We start from the raw sequence: 22,788 nt of genomic DNA, 5'->3' as shown, positions 1-22,788 counted from the left end.
TTGCTTGCCTGTTGTAAGAATCACTGACGCCACATGGCATATCCTTGCCCCAGCCTTACTGAGCTGCCTCCCACAGTTGCCCACTGCGCCAGGGGGTGGTCCATGCTCCTGCCTTGCCTTGCTGCCATCCATGCCTCTGTTCCCCTTCTAGAGGCTCTGCGGGCTCCCGCTGGTGGCTAATTGACCTTAATCTCGGAGCTGCTTTTCCAGAGAACCTGTCTTAGTGAATGAAGACATAACTTCAGTAAAGAAAGGTGGGGGTACTTTAAACATGGTCTGAGGTTTCTTTTTTTTGGGGGGGGTTGCTTTTTTTTTTTTTTTTTTTTTTTTTAAATTATTATTATAACCAATGACAAGGGAAGAAATGAACACAAAAAGCAGTCTAAGTATTCCCTGAAGCCTGGAGGCAGGGAGATTTTATTCCTTTGTACTTAGATTTAACTGACCTCTGTTAATATGGGAAAACCTTTGCTGAAAAGCTGGCAGGGTAACTTACTAAGGATAAAAGCCTGAATGAAGGACTGCAGCTGTGTAATCAGACTTGGCTATCTGGCAGGACCCTCTAAAGAAAGCTCAACTGAAGGAGGATGTTGTATTGAAGTTGAGAGTACAAAGATATTATCTCATTGAAATTAGTACTGTCCCCCCAGGATCAAAGGGTTGTTTCAAGAAGAGGGGGGTATTCCCAGACCTATCCAGATGCTCCATTCCAGCCTTCTAGTTGCTGCAGAAAAATGAGATGGACAACAGCAAAACATACATGGTATAAGATGAGGTGGACAATGGCATAAAGGTATCAGTGCTTTGTGCCTGGCTACAGTAGCTAATCTTAAGTCTTTGTCACAGTCTTTGCAACTGATATGCATTCAAAGCACAGTGACACTAACTCAGTCATTGCTTGCTCTGAAGTGCTGGCAATGGGGAGCACTTCTTGGTGGACAGGAAATCCTCTTGTGGTCCCACACTATATCATGTCATAGCAAGAAACAGTCTAGAAACTGCTAAGAGAATGAGGTGGGTTGAGAACTTGCTGAATGGCAGAGCTCAGGGGGTTGTGATCAACGGTGTGATCTAGCTGAAGGCCTGTGGCTGGCGGTGTTCCCCTGAGGTCAGTACTGGGTCCAGTCCTGTTCAACTTATTCAATGACCTGGATGAAGGGACAGAGCGTACCCTCGGCAAGTTTGTTGATCATAAAAAACTGGGAGGAGTGGCTGATACACCAGCAGGCTGCGCTGCCATTCAGCCAGACCTGGGCAGGCTGGAGAGTGGCAGGGAGAAGAACCTCATGAAGTTTAACAAAGGCAAGCGTAAGGTCCTGCACCCAGGGAGGAATAACCCCATGCATGAGTACAAGCTAGGAGCTGACCTGCTGGAAGTCAGCTCTGCAGAGAAGGTGTGGGAGTTCTGGTGGACAGCAAGTTGCCCACTAGCCAGCAGTGTGCCCTGGTGGCCAAGAAAGCCAATGGGATCCTGGAGGGCATCAGAAGTGTGGCCAACAGGTAGAGGGAGGTGATCCTCTCTCTCTGCTCTGCTCTGGTGAGGCCACATCTGGGGTGCTGTCTCCAGTTCTGGGCTTCCCATTTCAAGAGAGACAGGGAAGTGCTGAAGAGGGTCCAGCTGCAGGCTCCAAAAGATGATAAGGGGGGTGGAGCATCTCCCTGATGAGGAAAGGCTCAGACAGCTGGGCCTGTTTAGTCTGGAGAAAACTGAAAGGGGATCTTATCAATGCCTACAGGTGTCTTAAGGGCAAGTGCCAAGAGGATGAGGCCAGGCTTTTTTCAGTGGTGCCAAGCAACAGGACAAGGGGCAACAGGCACAAACTGAAACAGAAGTTCCATCTGAATATAGGGAAAAAAATCTTTATTTTGAGAGTGACTGGGCACTGGAACAGACTGCCTAGAGAGGCTGTGGAGTCTCCTTCTCTGGAGACATTCAAAACCTGCCTGGATGTGGTCCTTTGCAACCTTCCCTAGGTGAACCTGCTTTAGCACAGAGCTGGACTAGATGATCTCCAGAGGTTCCCTCCACCCCTGACCATTCTGTGATTCTGTCATTCTATGACGTTAAAGTCACTTCTTTCTCTTCTCCTTTACCTGCAAACCAAATTCTCTGAGTTACCTTAGAACAGGCTACAAGGAAGCATGTCGATGACCATTATATTACTCTGGGTTTACCTTGATGTGACCAGGAGAATTTGGCCCTAGAGGGAGCAAAAGAGATTAAATATATGTAGACATAGGCATACAATCACACAGAAATAAACATAATCTTCCAATTTCTTAAGTATTTCTGTATGAAACTACCATTGTGTAAATGTCTTCTTTATATTTAAATGTAAGACAAACAAATATAAGGATTACCTTGTTTTAATGTATTAACTGCTGATTTTTAGCATGGATAAAATGATTCTAGAAAAAACATCATCAGGTCCAACACAACCATTGGCATGACTAATGCTTTTCTAGCTTCCCACTTATTTACTTATTTTTCCACTGACACCAGATTTTTTACCTAGCTGATTTCTTCTTTCTCTGACTTAGAAGCTTTTGCTCAGCTCTAGAACTTAGAGCTCTGTTTTTAGAAAGGCTATTTTCTTGTAGAAGATGTAGGCACTTGAAAGGCCTTCTGCTGCATTTAAACACAAAACTTTGGCATCAGGGTCAGCAGGTGAGATGAAGTCCGCAACCTTCAAAGTCGACCTGCAACACAAGGTACACTGTGGAAATGTAAGAGGTCAGCATTCATACTTGGAAAATCAGAGGCAGGGTAGCTAGGGTGTGGGAGATTTTATTACACTGATCCTGATGCTGGTTAAGACTAATGAAGCTTAAGAGCTGCTTTGACTATAGTCAGATGGTGATAGTTTTCATGGATTCTTGAGAGCGGGAGATCAATAAATAGCAGCGCAGTGAGGACACCCTGTATGTATTCCTGCTGTCTGCATGGAAGTATGACGTCATGCGAGTGAGGGCTTGGTGCCTTCTTGATGCTGGCTCAAAGCTTCTCTGTGCTAGGATTTCACAAGACAAATGTTGTACTCCCTCCCTTTGTACTGCCTCTTCCTAAAAGATGTCAGAGCTGCCATTCCCTTGGTTTGGCCAAAGTGCCTGCCTTTGGCCACTGCCTGGAGAGGCAGTGCTGTGTATGGGTGGCTGTCTCTGGTGTGCTCCCCAGCTTCCAGTGGCTCAGGAATTTCTGAATTGAGTTGCTCCCAGGCTGCTCTTAGCAGTCACTAATGACCTAGTCTTCATGTTTTTTATTACTGTTGTTTTTTATCTCCTGATCTGGTTAGCCTTCACCACATTCCATTGCAGTTCCACAGCTTAGTTGTGCTTTTTCCAAATGTAGCTTCTTGTTTATACAGTCAAATGCGTTCTCCTATGAATAAACCACGAAGTCATAGATTCCAATACACTTTTTCAGGTAAATTATGTATATTATTAAATGTTGATGAATTTATAACAGGTGAACAGATAGCCCTCTAGTACCAGCTTGCAGTTTTGCAAATGCAGCAACCCAAGTGCTTTCACTCTCTGAAGTAATTCCGTTAAAAGCAATGCTACGAAATAGCATGTGTGAAAGAAAATAGTGTGCATACTTATTTTCTCTAATTTTTTTCTGCTCCTTGTCTCCAGTCAGTATTTATACAAAGGCAGCAATAGCATTTATTGCACCTTAAAAAATTTAGATCTCCCCATCTGTAGAACCTTTTTCCTCTGTAGCTCTCAAAGAAGTTGTGTAATTATTTTGTTAAATGTGTAATATTTTTCTGCCTTTATGGAGAGGCTTAAATTTATTGGGAGAGTAGAAAGGACAACAAAGCGAACAGAGCTTTATTTTCCCACGCAAATTCATTAAGAAAGTCTCTTTCTCTGTTGCAATACCAAGAACTACTGAATCTGTGCTGTTGTGCTAGTTTCTCTACAGATTTAGAAACATATGATGGAAGCCAGAGAAAAGATAACACCAGAGATCACCTAGTTTTCTCCTTCACTGTGAGCCTCTTCACTTGTTACATCATAGAAGGAGGAAGGGAGACAGAAGGACAGATCCTTACTCCCTGCATACGCTCACGCTGGGACTACAGCCATGCCAGACTGCAAAAAGAAAATGTTAAGGGATTTGGGTGGCTTTTTCTTTTCTCCCCAAATCTACAAGTCACACATTGTGGCAGCCCTGGGAATTAAGTCTGTGTCTTCCAACCACACATCTTCTGCTTTAATCAGAACAATTTCTTGTGTTTCCTCTGGGCCCTCAGTTTGCTAAATTTGAATGAAATCTCAGTGGGACCACTCTTCTAATACTATAAAAAATTGAATCTGTTTTTAATATGTCTCTCCAGTGGATGTTTTGGAGTCTAGTCTTTCACTACAGGTGCTTGAAGTACAAGAAGAAACTATGTACTGTTACCTACCAGGCAAGCTGCTTACCACTTTTGTTTCCAATCAGATATTTAGCTCTGAGATACCTGAGAGTGCCAGGTTTAAAGACGGGCAGCTACCTAAGTGCTCTGCTGAGTCAGATCTTGACAACATTGAAGGATTACCCGAAGTGTTTCCAAATAGTCTTCTTAGGTCTGACAATCTGTGACTCTGCTAGGCACAGCAATGGGAGGCCAGTCTCCTACTTCTGATTGCGTGGTGGCCAGACTCCTGACTGATTACAAGACCATTGTCCTGCTACTTTTCTCTTTCTCCTTGGACAGACACATATGATCAGAAATTTTCTAGGGGAAAAGTAACATTGCTCTTAGTCTTATGATAACTAACAATTTTATTTATAAAGTATGTTCCTGGCAAGTCAGAACTGGAGCTGTACAAATAAAATATGATGCAATGGGAAGTAGTTTGGACTGATGAGGTAGCTTTGAATGCAAAGGTACTACAGAAAGACAGAGCATAGTCAAAATCCTGTTTAAATACAAGTCAGGAACCTTTGGAAGTGCTGATGGAGAAGAAAAGAAATAGCTTGGAAGCACTGAGGACTGAGGCCAATGACTAGCCAACTTTGTATCAGAAATAGTAAGACATGAGGCCAATTACGCGGCAAGGCTTTAGGACCTACACACACACAGAAGGAACATATCAGTATGCACCTTCCTGTTTCATCAGTAATGCTAGAAGTAATTAACACTTTTTTTAGAAAACTAAAAATCACAGATTCTGTTTTATTTCCTGCTGAACTGAGTGTGACAAGGATTTTACCTTTTAGAGTATCAACCTGAATATATTACTAGATCCTTAGTAAGTTTATGGTACCTGTTCTCTGTGAAATTTGTGGTCATGCAAATGTAGTTATTGGTTATGCATGAAGTAATTTCTGCCAATGTTAACTTCGAATCATGGACTATTTGGTTGTTTGTACACACAAACATGCATGTGAATACCCCAGGATTCAGGCTGAATTGTTTTAATGCTACCTGTTCTGCTGCTTGTCAGGCTGAATTGTTGTAATGCTACCTGTTCTGCTGCTTGTCAGTGTGGATTTTTCATAGGAAACCTGATGGAAATGAATGTAAATGTCAAAGCACAGACTGAAATCAGAGCAGTTTCAGCCAAAAAATAAGTATCACAGTGGTTTAAATAAATTCATGTGCCATATTCACAAAATAATCTCATGAAATACGGGTGTTGTAGAAAATCTGTAATTATTTGCTTTACTTTAGACTGCAGCTTGATTTGATTTTCTATGTAGTTTTTTCTTCAGCCACACCAACTGATAGGAAAATAGTTACCTACCTGAACTAAATGAACAGGTGAATTCCTGTTTGTCTGTTTTTAAGATGTCTAAATAGATATATGCAGGGTATTCAACATTTAAAGGCAGTTCATGCTCTCACAAATATATGAAATTCAAGATCTCCCCATATTTTCTTCAACTTTGTTATGAACTACTTGGTCCTATTACAAGTCTTTTAACACCAATTGTGAGGAGACTTCAAGATGTCACATTTTAAAAGTAGACTTTTTCCTTTGGTGCTTTCTTATTCAGAGCTTGTGTGGATGTCAGACCTGTAAGACTTACGGTTTTAAAGCAAAATCCCATTCAGAAAGGGAACCTTACTTATGTGAAGTCTGTGACTCTCTGAGATGGGAGATCTGACTTCATGTTCAAAATTGAAGCAAAATGGTATAAAGCTGCCTGAGTGTGACAACAGGATGTCTCACCAGAATTGCCAATTGCCAGGTAAGTTCTTGGTGATGCTGGCCCATGCTCTGCTACCTTGCCCTCAGTAGAAGTAGAGGAAATGATGCCTTTTGTGATCACTGGTAGCAAATAAGCCAACATTTGACAGAAAACTTGACATAAAAGCCTGGTCACAATTATCTCTAATTTAATGTTTATTTTAATGTTTTAAATGCTGTTATCTTGATAGCATGTAAACAAATATGTCCCTTATTCTTCTCTGGGTAGAGATACATTTCCTCTTCAGGTGAGTATCTATATGAATCAAGATTTAGGCCTGTGAACCCTCTTTTCAATGCATGACCATTACAGTACTCAAGAGATCACTAGACTGAATATGCGCAAAGAAATCAGAATATCTTTCACATCTCATTATTTGAGCTTTTTCTAACAGTAAAGAAAAACGGTTGATGTAGTTTATTAGCTGAGGATCTGTCTGACAGTGCCCAACACATGGCACTTCTGAAATCATCCAAGCAAGTTGTTGCTGGAAAGGATACTGATCTGGAAAGCCTTTTTCTTTTAAGCTGCAAGTTGTCTAGATTCAGATATCCTGTTTTACATACAAAGTAGAACCACACTATTTCTGAAGAAGAAATGATATTGAGAAGATCACAGCATTCCTTGAAACAACACCTTGTGTTTCAAGGGACAAAGTTAGACAGGCCAACCTTGATGAGTGATGGTGTGAAACAAGTACATAGTAGACTATGGAAACCTCTCCTCTTCAGTCCCTTTTGGAGGTAAACATTGACAACCCATGATCTAGACGTGGTAAATTTTATGATGGATGTCCCAGCTGTTGATGTTTTTGTTTGTAACTTCCCATAGGACAGGGTTGTGGATGAATGTCAGAAGGTATTAACAGTGATGGGGAAGAGAATTTTTTGCCTTCTTAGTTGTAGGGTTCATCCACAAAGAAAGTCTTGGGGAAAAAAACCCCAACAACTAACAAACCAAACCTTGAAAAACAGAAATCCAACAAAAAAGCCCTCTAAATTCATATTTAAATGCATGTCATGATTTCTAATACAACACTAAAGCCCCAGGGAGAGAATCAGGCCCCAATGACACACTGACACTTGCAGGGAGAGAGAAAGATGACTACTACTCAAGGAAACTTATTTAGCATAATTTGGAAGGTTGCTGATCAAAAAGAGAACAAGGTGTTTATCTATTGCTTGACCATTTATTTACTGAGTATTACAGATGGGATGTAATAGCTTTTAATTCTCTGCATGCTATGCACTTTCACACTGATAAATGGTGTGACATTTGGAGCTGATGCTGCTTCTTTCATAATATAGTAAACCTTTGAGTTCTTGGGGCAGTGTTCTTCCAAGAGTCTCTTTGATTATCTTCCTATCACTGTCTAAGTTGACAAAGCTCCAAATGTTATTGCTAGTCATAAAATTATCCAACCACAATGTCTGTCTACATGACCTGTAGTGGTTGTGAATGCCACAAATTGATTATGCACTGTGTAAAGAAGGCTTATCCTTTCATTCCTTCTAAGTTTATTGCCCTTAATTTAATTAACAGTTGCCACATGCTATGGGTTAAAAAGAGAGGGTAATATGTTCCTGTTGTATAGTTTTAAATTCAGAACATCTCTAACAAGTTTCCTTTTGCTCCTAACCTTTTCAGGCAAAAAGTGTGCTAGCTGTTTAATCTCTTTCTGTATGCATTTAATTTTAGTCCTATTTCTGCCTCAATCTTTCTTCCATCCCTTCTCCATTCTTCTAATTTCCTGGCTACACTATTCTTCTATCTATTGACAGTTTTCTGTCTGATATGTAAATTATCAGCTTTTCCCAATAAAAATTATAGATCTAGGTTCAAGTGTATCCTTAATAATATGGACTTTTCCTGATGATTTAATAACGTTTTTCAGAATTATTTCCACATGAGGCTAAGTAATAAACGATGAAATGCTTTTGTTTGTAATAATACTATTTATACCATCTGTATTTTTAAGCATGAAAGAGACAGTAAGGTTTTATGCATGTCTCATGGCCAAACTGAGGAATGGTGGCAGTATGGGAGTTACCATTACATTTAGTCAATAGAAGGAGAAAAAAACCCATAATCATACTCAGTGGTTGATCTGGCCTCATTCAACCACACTACTGAATATGGTTATGTCTATATGTGCATGTTGGAAAAATTAATAGGCAGCTATTTCTCCAGGGTTAGCACATCAGGTGCCCTGTGGCAATGAGTGTCATAGCACCTTGTGAATGGAAGATGTCACTAAGGACAGGACTGAGGAGCCCTACTTAACAGTACAGATGCAGGAAACTGCTCCTAAGACCTTTCTTCTGCCTAAGTGTAGGTACCTCTCCCCTTCTACACCCACTATACCAGACTGCAACAGTCTATGATATATCTCCTGAAAACCTGTACCTTCTGTACCATTGTCCTTGAGGTATATTTTTACTGGGAGGTGTTCTATAAAAGCTAAAATAGAGACTTTCTGTAAGGAGATATTATTACCTCAGTAACTGCAGTACTCCCAGAGTGTTTTCTATTCTCAGGACCAGTGTGGAGGTAATGTTATCCATTCGTCACAGATGTGCAAAGCCTTGGAGCGATCTACTCCATCTCAATATTTCTTAGCATCAGAACATTGCAGATGGCTACATACTGGCTGGCATTGCTGGGTTTTGGGGTGTTGGTTTTTTTTTTTGTTTGTTTGCTTGTTTGTTTGTTTTTTCCCTGTATAAAGTGTGTTTTAGTAGTGAGAGAATACAGCACATTAATATATACTTCGCTGCTTTTTCTGTGATTATAGAGAAGCTAAGATTTTATTATTGCATATTGTTTATTAACAAGGTTTTCCTCTGCTGTTAGAAATGAGTCACTCCTGACTCAGGGGGAAGAGTGCCACCTACCGTATCTCCAAACCCGTTTCTCCATTAGAGAGGAGCTTCTTAAAGAGCTCACAGAACTGACTCAGTCCAAACATGTATTACCCTCTAAAGAATACAAAATCTCAGCTCAGAGTGATATATGCATAGAATTTTTAGCAGCTAAAAATACGTAAAATGTTCATCTAAGTGCAGCAGAATAAATGAGATCATCTGACAGAAATTTTTCACCAAGAAAACCCAACTGAAGGCCCTTGCCATTTATGTCAGGAATACCAGAGGACTCACAAGATGTTACCAGATAATTGGAATGCTTTTTTGATCCCACTTTTAAAGGTGTGTTTTATTAAAACAGAATTAATGAGACCAGACATGTACATGTATGAGCAACTAATGGTGTCTTTCTGGGTGGAATGACATGTGCAGCCAATGTTAACATCAGTACAGAGTGCTATTGAAATAAAGGACTATGATGCAATGTGAAACTTACTTCAGTCATCATGGCTCATGATGTGCTAACTGTGCTAATTCCATTTGGTTCACTGGCAGTGGCAGATTCCTTATTCTGTTATGTGGAGCCATCTTTACTTAGACTCCAGTACAATGGAACTGCATTAGTTGCCTATTTGTTCTGAAGGTGCAGATTTCAGATACAAACCCTGAACGTGAATTAGCTGGCCTCTAGGAAAGCCCTCTCAAAAGCTTTCAGATAAGGAGCTTCTAAGATCCTTGCAGAATCCAGCCTTTCTGAGAATAATCAAAAGAATGAACAATACATCTTCAGAATTCCCTGGGCTATCCATTTGGATGCTGGGCATACAAAAATGCCTTCAAGGTAAGGATTGCAATTACAGAGCTAATGAGCCCCAGTGTATTTCCTGTTCAGGGAATGCTGAAAAATTTTAAGTAATAGAAGTTCAAAATCAAAGTTATTATCCCATCATTATCTACACTATAATGTTCCCTTGCCAACAATAAGCCAAGATATTTTAAAAGACTATGCCTAGAGTAATATAAACAGGACACTTTTTATGTGTATGTAAAAGTGAAATCCACAGAAAGGAATTAAATAGCAACAGAAATATACACTTGAAGCACACTCTGCCTTTCATAATAATTTAAGATTTTTATTTCAAAGGTAGTTTGTGGAACTGAGAAGTAACAATGAGACGACTCAGTGAAATTTAAGTTGAACATATTATGATATTCCTAGTGATGTACAAAACATGCAAATTAGGGATCAGATGCTTGTCTGATCTTACTGGATGAGAATTCTACTCTGTCCATCTTTTTATAGACTATCATTATCCAGTAGCCCTTCTCCCACTTCTCAGAGTTAATTGTGCTATTGGAAAATACGTACAGCACATCTGCATGTAAAGCAGCTATGCAAGGGATTTCTGGAGGTACAAGGCTATTTACTTTTTTTTTTTTTTTTTTTTTCCCAGCAAAGTATTTAGTTTGGTGATCACATAGATTTTGACAGTTACTAAGATGGGGGCAGTTCAGTTTGGCATGAGGAACACATATTAGGATTGCTGGTAATAGATGACAAAGAATTGCTTAATTTTCAGGGAACATTTAAATGAACATTTTGGCCCTCAAGCCTGACAGATGCATGCTTAAGGGAGGAAAAAAATCAATTATTAATAATAATCTCAATCATGCTCAAAGAAATAGCAACAGAAACAGGATCCAGAAAGTGCTGCATAGGGAGAAAGTAAGCTGAAAGGAAGAATGTAATGTGTCTTGATACATGCAATTGCCTCCCTACTACATTGTGGAGGTAGCAGTGTGATAAATTGTATTCATCATATGTTATTGATTGCTTCTTCTGTCCTCTGTTCACTAATTCATCTTAGCCATGACCACTTTCAACATTTCAAAACCAAAATCAGCTTTCCAGGGTCATGCAGAGAGGTAGCATTTGCAGAAAAACCAAAAACAACACCCAAAACCTCAATTTTCTTTCAGTTAAGATGTCAATAGTTGTGTGCTCAGCACTATTTTTAGCTCTCAGAAGAGTGCATAATGGACAACAGAAAGTTAGATGCCTTGGTAAGAGCAGTGGTAAAAGGAAAGAGTGTTTCCTTGAATTTGGAAGAGAGGAGATTAAGGCTGTTTCCATAGTTTAGAGAAATAAAGGTTGTTTGGCTTGTTCTTCAGACAAGGGATCCGCTGGATCTTTCTGAGTTTCTATGGCTTTTTGTCTCTTTTGATCTCAAAGTCGTCCATTATAAGTGTAAGAGGCCATAACCACCATCCTCATCCAGCCAACCTGCACTGCGAAAGCGAAGCTGCACCTCTTCTTACTTACTGTGGATTCAGGAAACCAGACATCATTTCATACAGCCCACTTCCCAGCAGCTGGGCTGACTTTGCTACTATGCATGGTTTGTCATACTGGAACCAGTGGTATGTGTTCGATGCTTGAACTTCTAAACTAATTTGTGGAACAACTGAAACACTGTTGGCAGCACCTTGTATCAGAGGAGGTACTTCCCCATTGTAACTTTCACCTTCTGCATAGGCAGGGACAAACTCTTACCACGGGTACAAATCTGTGCCTTGGCCACTCCAAAGCTTGCTCTGAGCAGTGCCTCAGGCCAGAGAAGTCTGCTGCATAGATAAACTTTTTTAGTGGAAAAGATGTTTGCCCCTCTCCACTGCTGATGAGGGCAGGAAAAATGCCTTAATTGGTCAGGTCAGGGCAAGGATTATGGAGGGAGTTAGTACCAACTCAGTGCTTCAGTTTGCTACTTGAATTAAAGAAGACTATAATTTAAGTCAGTTTTCTGAATCTAGTTTCATGTATAAACACTCTCATCTTCAAAATGTATATATTGTTTCTGTTGAACTTGGCTTGCTTTTAAATGGGATTCAACTGAATCAGTGCAATGAATGGTGAGCCCCAGGGACAGCCCCCTGGCTCTGGCTGGCAGCAGGCAAAAGCCTTGTGCTTTGGCTGCTTTTTTAGGAGGGACCATTCCTGCTCTGTGCATTCCATCTGTAAGTAGCAGTAGCAGCAACCATGATTCTCAGACCTCTAGAGTAATTGAAGGACAGTAAGGTTATTTTTCAGTCTCCTTAGTGGTCTCTTATCTTAATAGTCTTCTATTCTGGACAGTTATCCACTTGCCTACATCAAGAATCAGATTTCCTCTGTAATCTGCCCGTGATCTGAATAATCTACCTTTGGTTTGTCAAAGTATTTAAAATATGGAGCTAGTACTGAATATCTGACCAGGGTTTTCATGATTTAAGGGACTAAGCAGGTTGTTAAAGGTATGCATGTGGCTTGATGTTTTGCTGGAGTAGGGCCATAACACTCAGTAGACTTCAAATTAATAAAAAATAATAATAAATGAATTTAATCTATAACAAATGTGACTAAATACATGCTAACACTAGAAATAGACCTAGACCCAAATGCTGTCTCTGAATAACTTTCAGAGGTGTTTGAAAGGGTGGATGCAAATTAAACATGAAAGTACAGCAGTAGTTACAAACTCAAGAAGTTTGCATTTCTGTAGTCTGAAGCAGAAGGACAGGTCAACATAAACAGAATTCATAAAGCATAAACAATTTCCAAACATTATTTATGTTTGCAATCCCCACTTATATGCAGGTATTTCTTTTGGGTATATGAAATGGCAGAAAACGTATTTACATTACAAAAAAAAGTCTCTTACATCTCCTTAACACTACATATACTTTTTTAGTAAAGGAGTAATTATTGTTTCAAGTAATTTTAAACTATGAATTCTGATATTGATGAGGTTTGAACACTGAACAGCTCCAATCCAGAAAACAAGTTTTCTGTGGAACTGAACTTCATTCCCTTTGCCATATGAGGCTGCCACACCTTCATCTGAGGAAGGGACTGTATTGTTTTTTTAAATATATATATTATTGTTGCAATTTAGCAATATTTTTACTGCTAAAATTATACTTTTGAACTTTAGTTCTCAGATAGGATATGTAATTTATTGCATGCAGCAGACCGATCTCTGTGTTTCAAGAAATTAGCCGTAGCATAAGTGTCCAGTATGACTTGATTCTAAAACAAAATCAGAAATTATTGCACTTCTGCCCTCTCTTCTTACTGTCCCACTCAAATGACAATTTACAGTCAAGTCTTAATTATTCCAGTCACTTAATTCCCCATAGGAATTAAATATTACAATGGAGAAAGGAAATTTAGAAGCAAAGTTATTTGTTTGAATTAGTGCGATATCTAGACCACTTAGGTTGGCTTTCCTAAATCTTATGCCAGCTGCCATTAGGAAACAAATGAAGAGAATAGGCAAAGCACTTAGCATAACTTAAAAAGCCAAATAAAATTGTAAGTGAAAAGGAAATGATACTGCTATAAAACACATATTAAGTAAATGTACTTTGACAGCCCCAAGGGCCAACTTTCCCCCAAGCATACTCCCAGAAACCAACAACAGAAACCACAAACAAACAAAATGAATTAAAACCCAAACCCTACAACTTCCCACAGATGGCAAGTTAGCTGTTATATTGAAACGTGCTGTTTCTACAAACTGCAGGCACCACAGAATAAGAAGCCCATAAAATCACAGCAGCATAACATTTATGCAGTTTTACAATTATAAATAACCTTAGCAAGATTGTTTGTTTCATTCAGTGTTGTAGGAATGTAGTCAGTCAGTAGGAGAAAACTTACACAGATTTATACAGACAAAGGAGACAGAAGGCAATCCAGCTCTGATTGTCTAATAAAGATTTTTCAGAAAAATATGATGAGACTTCAAATGTATATGTATGCGACCTTACATAACACAATTATTATTCAGGAACAACTAAGAGAAGTACAAATTATATTTCCTGATATAGATATATTTAAAAGATGAATAAACTTTGAAAGATTAAGTAAAAGTAAGGGCACACTTATTAAAGTAGTTGTATTATATGCATTCACAAATACTGAATAGATTAACAAAAGACCATAAAAAAACCTCATTAAGTTGCAATCTTAGAGCAACAGTAGGAACTTCCACCCTATTCCATCTGCTTTTCAGCTTTCTCATCTAAGGTAAGAAAGTTACATTTGCAGACTGTTTCCAGGATGGCCTACCAAGAAATGACCCTGTGTACTAGCATGTTCTGTCCATGACATTTGTGCCAAGACCATTATCCTTGAATGTCCCTGATATAAAGAAAGCTAAGTAACAATGTATGTCTACTTGGTATACTTTTATCACATCCAGTATAGGAATTGTATCTGTTTGCCCTAAATAGCCCTATCTGTAACCCTGAATGGAATGGATTTTTTTCCCCACAAATGAAAACAGCTTGGTAGGATGAGGAGCTGGCATGACAGAAACTGAATGTTAACACCATTAATTATTATTGAAAGGTGTTACTTTGATGACAGCTTTCCATTTTCAGGGAGGACAAATCAACTCTGTGACCAGCTGTTCCAATCTGAAACATGGCCGTCATATTTACACTTACATTTGGATGCTGGAGCATGTGAACTAAAAGCCAATCTCAGTTCTACCAAAGAAGTCAGAGATAGTTCCAAAAAAGCCTTTCAGCAAAGACAAACATAAGTGGAGATTTTCAACTTGATTGAAAAATAAATAAATAAATAAATAAATAAATAAATAAAAATCTTAGTAAAAGTGTGTTGTGTTTTGTTTAGTTTTTTGTTCTCCTCATATAAAACTAACAGTAAGACAATGCCTCTCTATGTTCTACTTTCCACAACTAAAACACTTTCTGGACTCTTCATTTTAGCTCATGTTAAATTTCTTGAATAATTAGGACTGCTGTCCACAACTTCCATTGTCTGTTCTGTTTGCAGCCCTGCAGTTAAAACACTCTGATAGGCAAAACATTTGCTTTGAAAAAATATGTGCTTAGATATTCATTTAATATATTGACAGTTGGATTCTTAGACAGAAATATGTGTTCAGTTTGATGTATTCCCAACTGGGAGAGGAATATGCATAACTAATGCGAGTAAACAGAATAGGGTAAATTACATGTGTATATGTATTCTTTTAACTGTATTTTTAGTAGTAATATATAACTTTTTATTTGTGTATCTAAGCACATACATTGATAATAAATTTGAATAAATCACAAGAGGGGGAAAAGGGGTTTTCATAATAGCTTTTCACAGGAATTGTGCTCCTGATGATTCTGACCCAGATTCTCACAAGCATTTAGGTAGGTAAACTTGCACTGAATTAAACGACTTCCATTTCAGTTGAAGCTTGATGTTTTAGATGCTTTTGAAAACACCCAGATAGATCACCTCTACCTCTACTGTTTACTTGAATTGACAGTAAATGTGATATGCTTACATCTCATAGTCTTAGTCCACTTTGAAGCTGGCTCTATTTGTAGTGCCACACACAAAAAAAAAATCAAATCAATTGTGTTCTTTATATATACTTTTTTAATGATATACATTTTTATACTGGTGCCCCACTGAAACATACAGATGCTTTAATGAAAGAAAGGAATATGTTGGTTCGCAAACTTTCTGTACCCTTTCATAGCCGTTTTTTGACAGGCTAAATTATTCTCAATCAATCAGAACTGAGGAGATCTGTTTTAATTCTACTCAGATTTCAGTTATTTGTTTTGTCTGGGAGACCTTTACCGAAGTCCTGAAAATGTTGAGTACTTCAGGATTTTGCAGTGGATTGACAAATCTGGTATTCCAACATGAATATGGACAGCCAATGAGCACAAGTGGTAAGGATGCACCCACATATTTCTGCCCCTTATCACTATTAATTTTAATTGGCTAATTAAGATCAAATCTGTAGGTTTCTAAAGCAGAAAGTCACTGGAAGCTGGTGTCTAATGTCTTTTAGGCTGCTTGTAGCAGTCCACCTTAGTTTTATCTTCTCTGTTCAGAATTGCTAGATGAAATAAAATTTAAGGATGACCAAGCTCAGTGTTTTTCCATTTATAAATAGCCTCTCATGTCTTTTGAATACTAACTTTATTACAGCAGTTTCTACCTATTTCCTGCTTCTTCTTATTAATGGATGCAGATCTTATTTCTGTGAAAAAAAGATAAATGGCTCTGGCCAAGGGCATTGGACTGTGGTCCTTAGCAGATTTTGGTCTGAAAAAAATACAAAAAAAAGTAGCATAATCTTACTCAAAATCTAACAATAGTCCATAAAACAGAAAGCAGAACAGCAACATCTTATCTCCTGGAACAATTTGGCAATGTTTGTCTTAGTGATGACTTGCATTACTTCCTATTCAGACCCTTTTCACTGAAGCTCAAAGACAAATACTGTTGCCACTTACTAAAATATTAGACTGGGTGAAGTCCAGAATCAATTTTGTTTCTCAACATAAAAGTGCAAAAGAATAGATAAAGTGGTAAAGACCTTAGAGCATGTGTTAATTGTTTTAGAAGGTCTTTACTGCAATGAAATACCCAACTAAAATATTACTAGTAATGTTCTGAGTTTACCAACAGAGTAGAATTGTCTTGTTTTCTTAATATTCTTCATTATTAAAAGTTAAAAATTAGCAGCCAAAAAAAAAAAAAAAAACCCAAAAAAAAACCAAAACACCAAGAATTGCAGATAGTGCAGTAACTAGACTTCTAATCTTTCAGTCCTCTTTTTTATGTAACTGATATTTCCATAACATGTGAAGTATGATAATTTTTGTTTGCTAATATGAAGGAAGCACAGCTAATCTTTATCACAATAAAGTCATATAGTTAAGAAACAGATGCAGAAGAAAGCACCAAAGTGAGCTGGAAAGAATCTGGATATGTCTAGCTTCAGCATAATACATATGACTAAATGGCAAGGCAGAGATCATGTTACTGTGCTAGCAGGCTATATCGTTTCAGCACTCTCACTGGAATCAACAAGGATTTTCAGCAGATGAGGCAGCCTGGAGATGATGGTGCTATACAACATGAACAGCAATCCTTGGTATCAGAGTGGTACCGCAAGTCTGATCGCAGACGCAGATTTGGGAAAAAGTACCTCCTGAAATGTAGTGCTGCATACACAGAGTATCAGCTTTCCAACCCACATGAAAGTATTAAGCCAAATACTGACAGACAGGTTTTTGTTGTGGTTTGTTGTTGTTGAGGGTTTTTTAAACTATTTGTCCAAATTTCCCAGAGCAATTCACATTTCTTTAAGCACTGAACTAATAGGATTTTCTGGCATGTGTTTTTGGGGTTTTTTTTGGGTTGGTTTTTTTTTTTTTTTTTTTTTTTTGGGGGGGGGGTGTGTGTTTTTTTTTTTTTTCCCCTGGAGGGATGAAACATCCTCACAGCTTCCATGTCCAGGAAATTAATATATACTTGTCCTTCATTTCTGACATTTTTCAGAAGATTTTAAGTTGCTAACAATTTTTATATGCAAGACTAAAATATGTTATTAGATGATAATGACAGAAGTAGTTACTTGCCTCACAGTAACAAGACATTTCCAAAGTGGATTAGTGAATTTGCAGTGGATCTTATTGCTACAGTGAAAGTTTATGCACTGTATTAATTGGGAGTGTTTTCCATAATGCTTGAGTAATCCATTTCCAGTCCTGGGAAACAGACCAAATTTTTCCAGGAGATAAGATGTTACTGTTCTGCTTTCTGTTTTATGGACTATTGTTAGATTTTGAGTAAGGTTATGATAGTTTCTTTTGTTTTTTCTTTTTTTCTTCTGAAAAACGTAGAAGAAGCTAAAATCTCTGCAGATATTTATTGCTGTATTTATAAGCTTCAACTTCATTGAACAGTACTAATAATTCTGATTTCTATCAGTGCTAATGTCTACTGTCTATTAGTGCAGTGGGTGCAGCCCATGATCACCCCCACACACACACCTCCCCTCCCCTGTATTTATTTGTTTGTTTCTAAAAAACACACTGGAACATCGTATAAAACCTTTACAAGCAAAGGAATTTTAAAAAATATTCCATTCCTAAAATGCATGAACTATTCATAAACAAATCATTGGGCGTGAGGGGGGAGTTGATTTTCTACTGCTAAATTTATTTAAACAATAATTTTGCATGGTAGTTAAGACAAAAGATAGTGGATCAGCTTCACTCTTCTCTTTTAGAAAAATTATAGACAGTACTCACTGTATTTGTAATTGACAAGGTGCTTTTGTGACAGTTCTTAGTCTCTGTACAAGGATATCTTCCTACAAAAACCAAAAAATACAGTAGACTATAATAACCATCTTATGATATCTCACTGTATTCTACAGTTAAGCAGCTTTGTAATGTGCGTGAGATTTTTCTGATTTTGGCACTTAATTTCCATAACAGTTAAAGCACTTACATGTTCGTAGTTGGGATAATCATGTCATTGTTGTGCCTTCTTTGCATATGACACAAATATTTAGTTTCTTAAGTTTCAAAGAATTTCTCCCATGTTAAATTTAAGCACATACAGAAATCTTAGTATGTTTGGGGCCCAAGTAAGATATCTGCTTTTCAAATGCTCTGAGGACTCTTTGGGTTAATTTAAGGAAGATGTAGGTATAATATACTTTGAGAAATATCCATGTCCCATCATTATCTCTTGTATCCCATTACTGTTCCAAACAGATTAAACTAGCATATGTGCTAGCATATGATTATTTAAATAAAATAAAATCAGACTTCAAAAGTGAAAATGGAATGGGGAGATCTGAAAAGATGTATGCTCACACAAGCCCACATACAATTCAGCATAATTTAGCAGGAATGGGACTGTTATTCATCAGCAAATGAGGTGTGCACTGAGGTGAAAGTCGTTGTTTCTGATTTAATGGTTTGTGTATTCCAAGGCTAACAGCAGCTGCAGATGGATACATGATTTTTAAGAGTAGTGAATTTAAGAGTATGAATCATTCTCAGGAAGCTGCATGCTTCAGCTGGCCTTCTGTTGGCATGCAGGTTCAAGGTCCTAGCTTTACACTCCAGGCAGCATTGTACAGCTGCCATTCCTCCATGTTGTAACAATGGGACCCTGAATACCTGGAGTTGACTCCTTTTTCTAAAGCAAGGAAGGCAGTGTTGGTGTTTTGACCAGTGTTACACTATCTGAAAATAAAATATGTTTGTTTATTACATGAGGGTGTCATACTTGCGGTGTTTGTCCAGAATTTTGGGTGTAAATCTCTAAAGGGGATTGTGAATAGCTATGGTATTAAAAAATAATTTCTTTAATTAGTCAGTATTACCTAGGTAAGTTTGAAGATTTACTATACGAAAAGTAATGTCTAAATGTGACTTACCCTCAAAACCCTAACCTCATTTAGCACTACACAAAAATCTTATTTTGTCATTTTGTAATGTTTTCAAACAAATGCATCTTAGCTACTGTGAAAGAAGCTCTGAGGTAGCCTGTTCGACTTTGCATTGTGATACAGTTAGGTTGTACATGCAGATCATCTTCTGTCTGCAGGTGTGCTGGACAAAAGCGTGCCACTCTCAGGCTCATCCTGCACTGTTGCTGACACATCCTCTTGAAGATTGCTGCTTTATGGGTTTTGCTGGATGAGCTACTCTTGTGATCACTTTCCAATCTATTTCAAATAAAAAGTGCCAGGTTAGCAAAGATCACCTTTGAGACTGTTTAAATTAGCCTGGCTTGTTTTGTCTGGAATGGAGCAATCACTTCAAAATACCTGAAAGGACAGTAATTTTTGAGAAGCGGGCAGTTATAAACAACTGAGAAAGGAACAGGGTTGATAACCATTTATCTGGTATAATCTCAACTGGAAGTTGACATGTCTCCGGCTTCAGGTTATACAGAATATATAAATAAATTGTTCTGTTACTAAGATTCTTCATTTCTTGTCTTTGAGTGTTTTAAAAACTATTAGATGCAGTTAGAAAAAACAGGTGATCTGAGTAGACTCTGAAATGTCATTAAATCAAAGGTGTGAAAGGTTTCTGGACCTTGAATACCAAATAGTGGTATGACCAAATAGTCAGGACTGGATGAATAATGATTTCACAGAGGGTATTAGAAGCAAACAAAGTGCTTGTGTGGAATTTGATAGAAGATTTGCCATCAAATAAAGCTCATTCTCAGAATGCAGAAACTTTATGGATAAGGTAAGAATTGGCAAAAGTTAATTTGAGATAGATACTGTAAACTAAAGCTAAAAGCCAAAGCTACAGTAAAAAAAAGCAAGTGGGAGCAATCCAAATAGGACTAAAACTAAACGAGTGCTTCTTAGGCTTCAGTACAAATGATGACGCTGAACACAGGGGCAAATGTACAGTGACAGATGGGAAGGATGAAACTGTAATGTGGAAAAATTGTGGAAGCAGAACTCAGATGATTAACATTTCTGATATCAGGGTAAATTTCATAATCATCACCAAAAATTTTGGAAGAAGTCTCTACATGAAATCTAGTTTACAAACATTTTAGGCCAGTTACACACACAAAAGAAGAAATTATGCATGTTGTATTTCTATTTAAGAAAGAGTTGTGATATATAATCAAAATTAGAGCAGGAGCAGAAGCGTTAAAAGAGCTGATATATTTCAATAACTTTCCCAAGGATATTAAATACAAGCATTCTTTGTGAACCAGGTAATTCCTGATTTACAAATCTTGGAGGGTTAGGGTAACAACCTACACAAGTATTACTTCTTCCATGTCCTAATTTTATGCTTTTTCCCAGACACTTACTTTTGACAACTGTCAGTGAGAAGGTCATGAGCTAGACAGGCTTTTGGTCATATTCCACATGTGTTCTTTTGTTCTGTTGGAAAGTAAGGGAAGTAAGGAACATCTTTATAAAAGCCACATTGAAACACACTAATTGCCTATTTTTCCCTGATGAGATTTCAGATATCCTAGTTACAAGACCCAATTCACCTGGATTTCATAGCTTTTTTAATATTGTAAAGTATATGGGGATGTTCAGGAAAAAAATGAAGTGGGAAAGGTCATGGATAAAATTCAGATCATCTCTTGCAGGAACATCTCATACATGGATAGAAGAGTTCATCAAGGACAGGTCTGGAAGATAATTTTATTTAATATGTCCACTGACAAGCCTGGCACTTATATAGGACTAGGTCATTGAAATTTGATGACAGTAAGGTAGGAAGCTTTATTGCTACAGAGAAGGATTGGAATAGTCTACAAGTAGTCTGACCCTGAGAACTGGAGTCACAGCTCTGGGATGAAATGTAATAATGCAGAAAGCAAGGCTGCTCACTTGAGAACTAACAAGAATTTATGTTCTGAATTGGGAGTTCATCAGATGGAAATGACAGATGCTAAAGTTTTGGATGCATCCATCAATCACTAGCAGCTGCAGAAGGCAACTGTGGTTTTTGGAGGCCCTCAATAAGGGGAAATAATTCCACTAGAAAGAGGGAAATATTAGGCATTGCCTGGAAACACTATGTTCAATTCTCCTTAACCATGCTCAAGAGAGATGAGCCCAAAATAAAGCAAGTATGCAAAACGTGTCCTGAAATAATCAGAGGAATGGAGAAACTACTTCATGAGAGGAAAAAAAAAAAACAACAAAACCAGACCACCACTGGAATTTTTGTTTATTGTCACAGAAAGTGAATTGGCAAGGATACGATCAATCTCTCTGTACAAATATTGTGTTGAAATAAATGTGAGGAGAGAGATCAATTAACAGAAGAAAAATATAAACAAAAAATGAATTCTTTAAAAAGTAAATAATCCCTTTACCACCAGGAGTGTTAAATTTTAGATCTACTTTCCAACAGAAAAAAAAACCTAGGTAGATAGAACTTAAGGTTGAACTTAGTCTCTAATTAAGAAAATTTTGGTTACCTGTGATGTCGAGAATATTGAGTCAGTTGCTCAATCAGTCTGATCCACAGTTGTGTTTCAATGTCAGCAGATATGTTGTGGCTGGAGTAGACAAACATTTGAAGGGAGATTAGAAAGGGACAATATTAGCTCTCTGGAAACCTCAAATCCTTTCATACCACCTGACTAAAGTTTTCTGTTAATAACTGCCATGTCTTGGCTTAAATGGCTTAAATTTAACTGTTCCTTCTAGTTTTCTTGAAAACATAGATAACCTTTTATTATGCCTTGGGAAGAAAATGGACAGAAAAGCAGTGAATGGCCCTTCTCTGCTGATTTACTGTGAGAGATGTCTAGACACCAAGCAGCTAACTTGCACCAGCAATGTATCTTTGTTCACGCTTCAATACTACAGTAAGTTTCAAGGGAAGATTGTGCAGCCCTGCTCCCACAAGAGTTGTGAAATGACACAGACATGGTCCTGAGAGCTCATTACGTATTTTCATAGGATAAGCAAATGCGTAAAAAACCTACAGATAGTTCATGAGCAGCAAAAATGTGCATAAACCTGTTGAATAAATTATGTCCTATATATAGGTCCTATTCATATAAGCAGAGTGCAATAAAGTACCTTTTAACTGAGGAATAAGTTATGAGGAATATCGCCTACCAGCGATTTCTATACTGAATTCTCTCTTTATCTCAAACTCTCAAGGTTATGCAATTTAAAGGGGGCAGACCCTGCTGATATCCAGCATTAATATCCACAGCATTTTAACAGAATATAAATGTTTTCTTACATGATTTAGGTCTTTAAGAAATTACTTTTAAATATTGTTTGTTCCAAGGAACTAAGAAGTTTTGTTACCTATTGATGAGGCTTTAACAGAGTAATTCAGTACAGCATTATTAATGACTAGATTTAAAATAAAGAGTATTCTGTGTTGCCTCAC

The 22,788-nt window shown here is 37.8% G+C and overlaps 1 long non-coding RNA gene across 1 annotated transcript in view; it reads right to left on the bottom strand.

Moving 5' to 3' along the window:
* Window positions 1-333: 333 nt before the first annotated feature.
* The window catches only part of LOC308060843, a 55,959-nt gene continuing 33,504 nt past the window's right edge, over window positions 334-22,788 (bottom strand). Inside the window, exons 1-2 of the long non-coding RNA XR_013926931.1 lie at window positions 5,461-22,788; window positions 334-5,420 (exon numbers count right to left, since the gene is read on the bottom strand). The exon at window positions 5,461-22,788 is cut by the window's right edge and continues 33,504 nt beyond it. This is a non-coding gene — a long non-coding RNA (uncharacterized lncRNA). The remainder of the gene's footprint in view (window positions 5,421-5,460) is intronic.

This window comes from Falco punctatus, assembly GCF_963210335.1.
Source record: "Falco punctatus genome assembly, chromosome: 3".
In the NCBI taxonomy this organism is placed as follows: domain Eukaryota; kingdom Metazoa; phylum Chordata; class Aves; order Falconiformes; family Falconidae; genus Falco; species Falco punctatus.
This window is presented reverse-complemented; position numbering and strand designations above follow the sequence as displayed.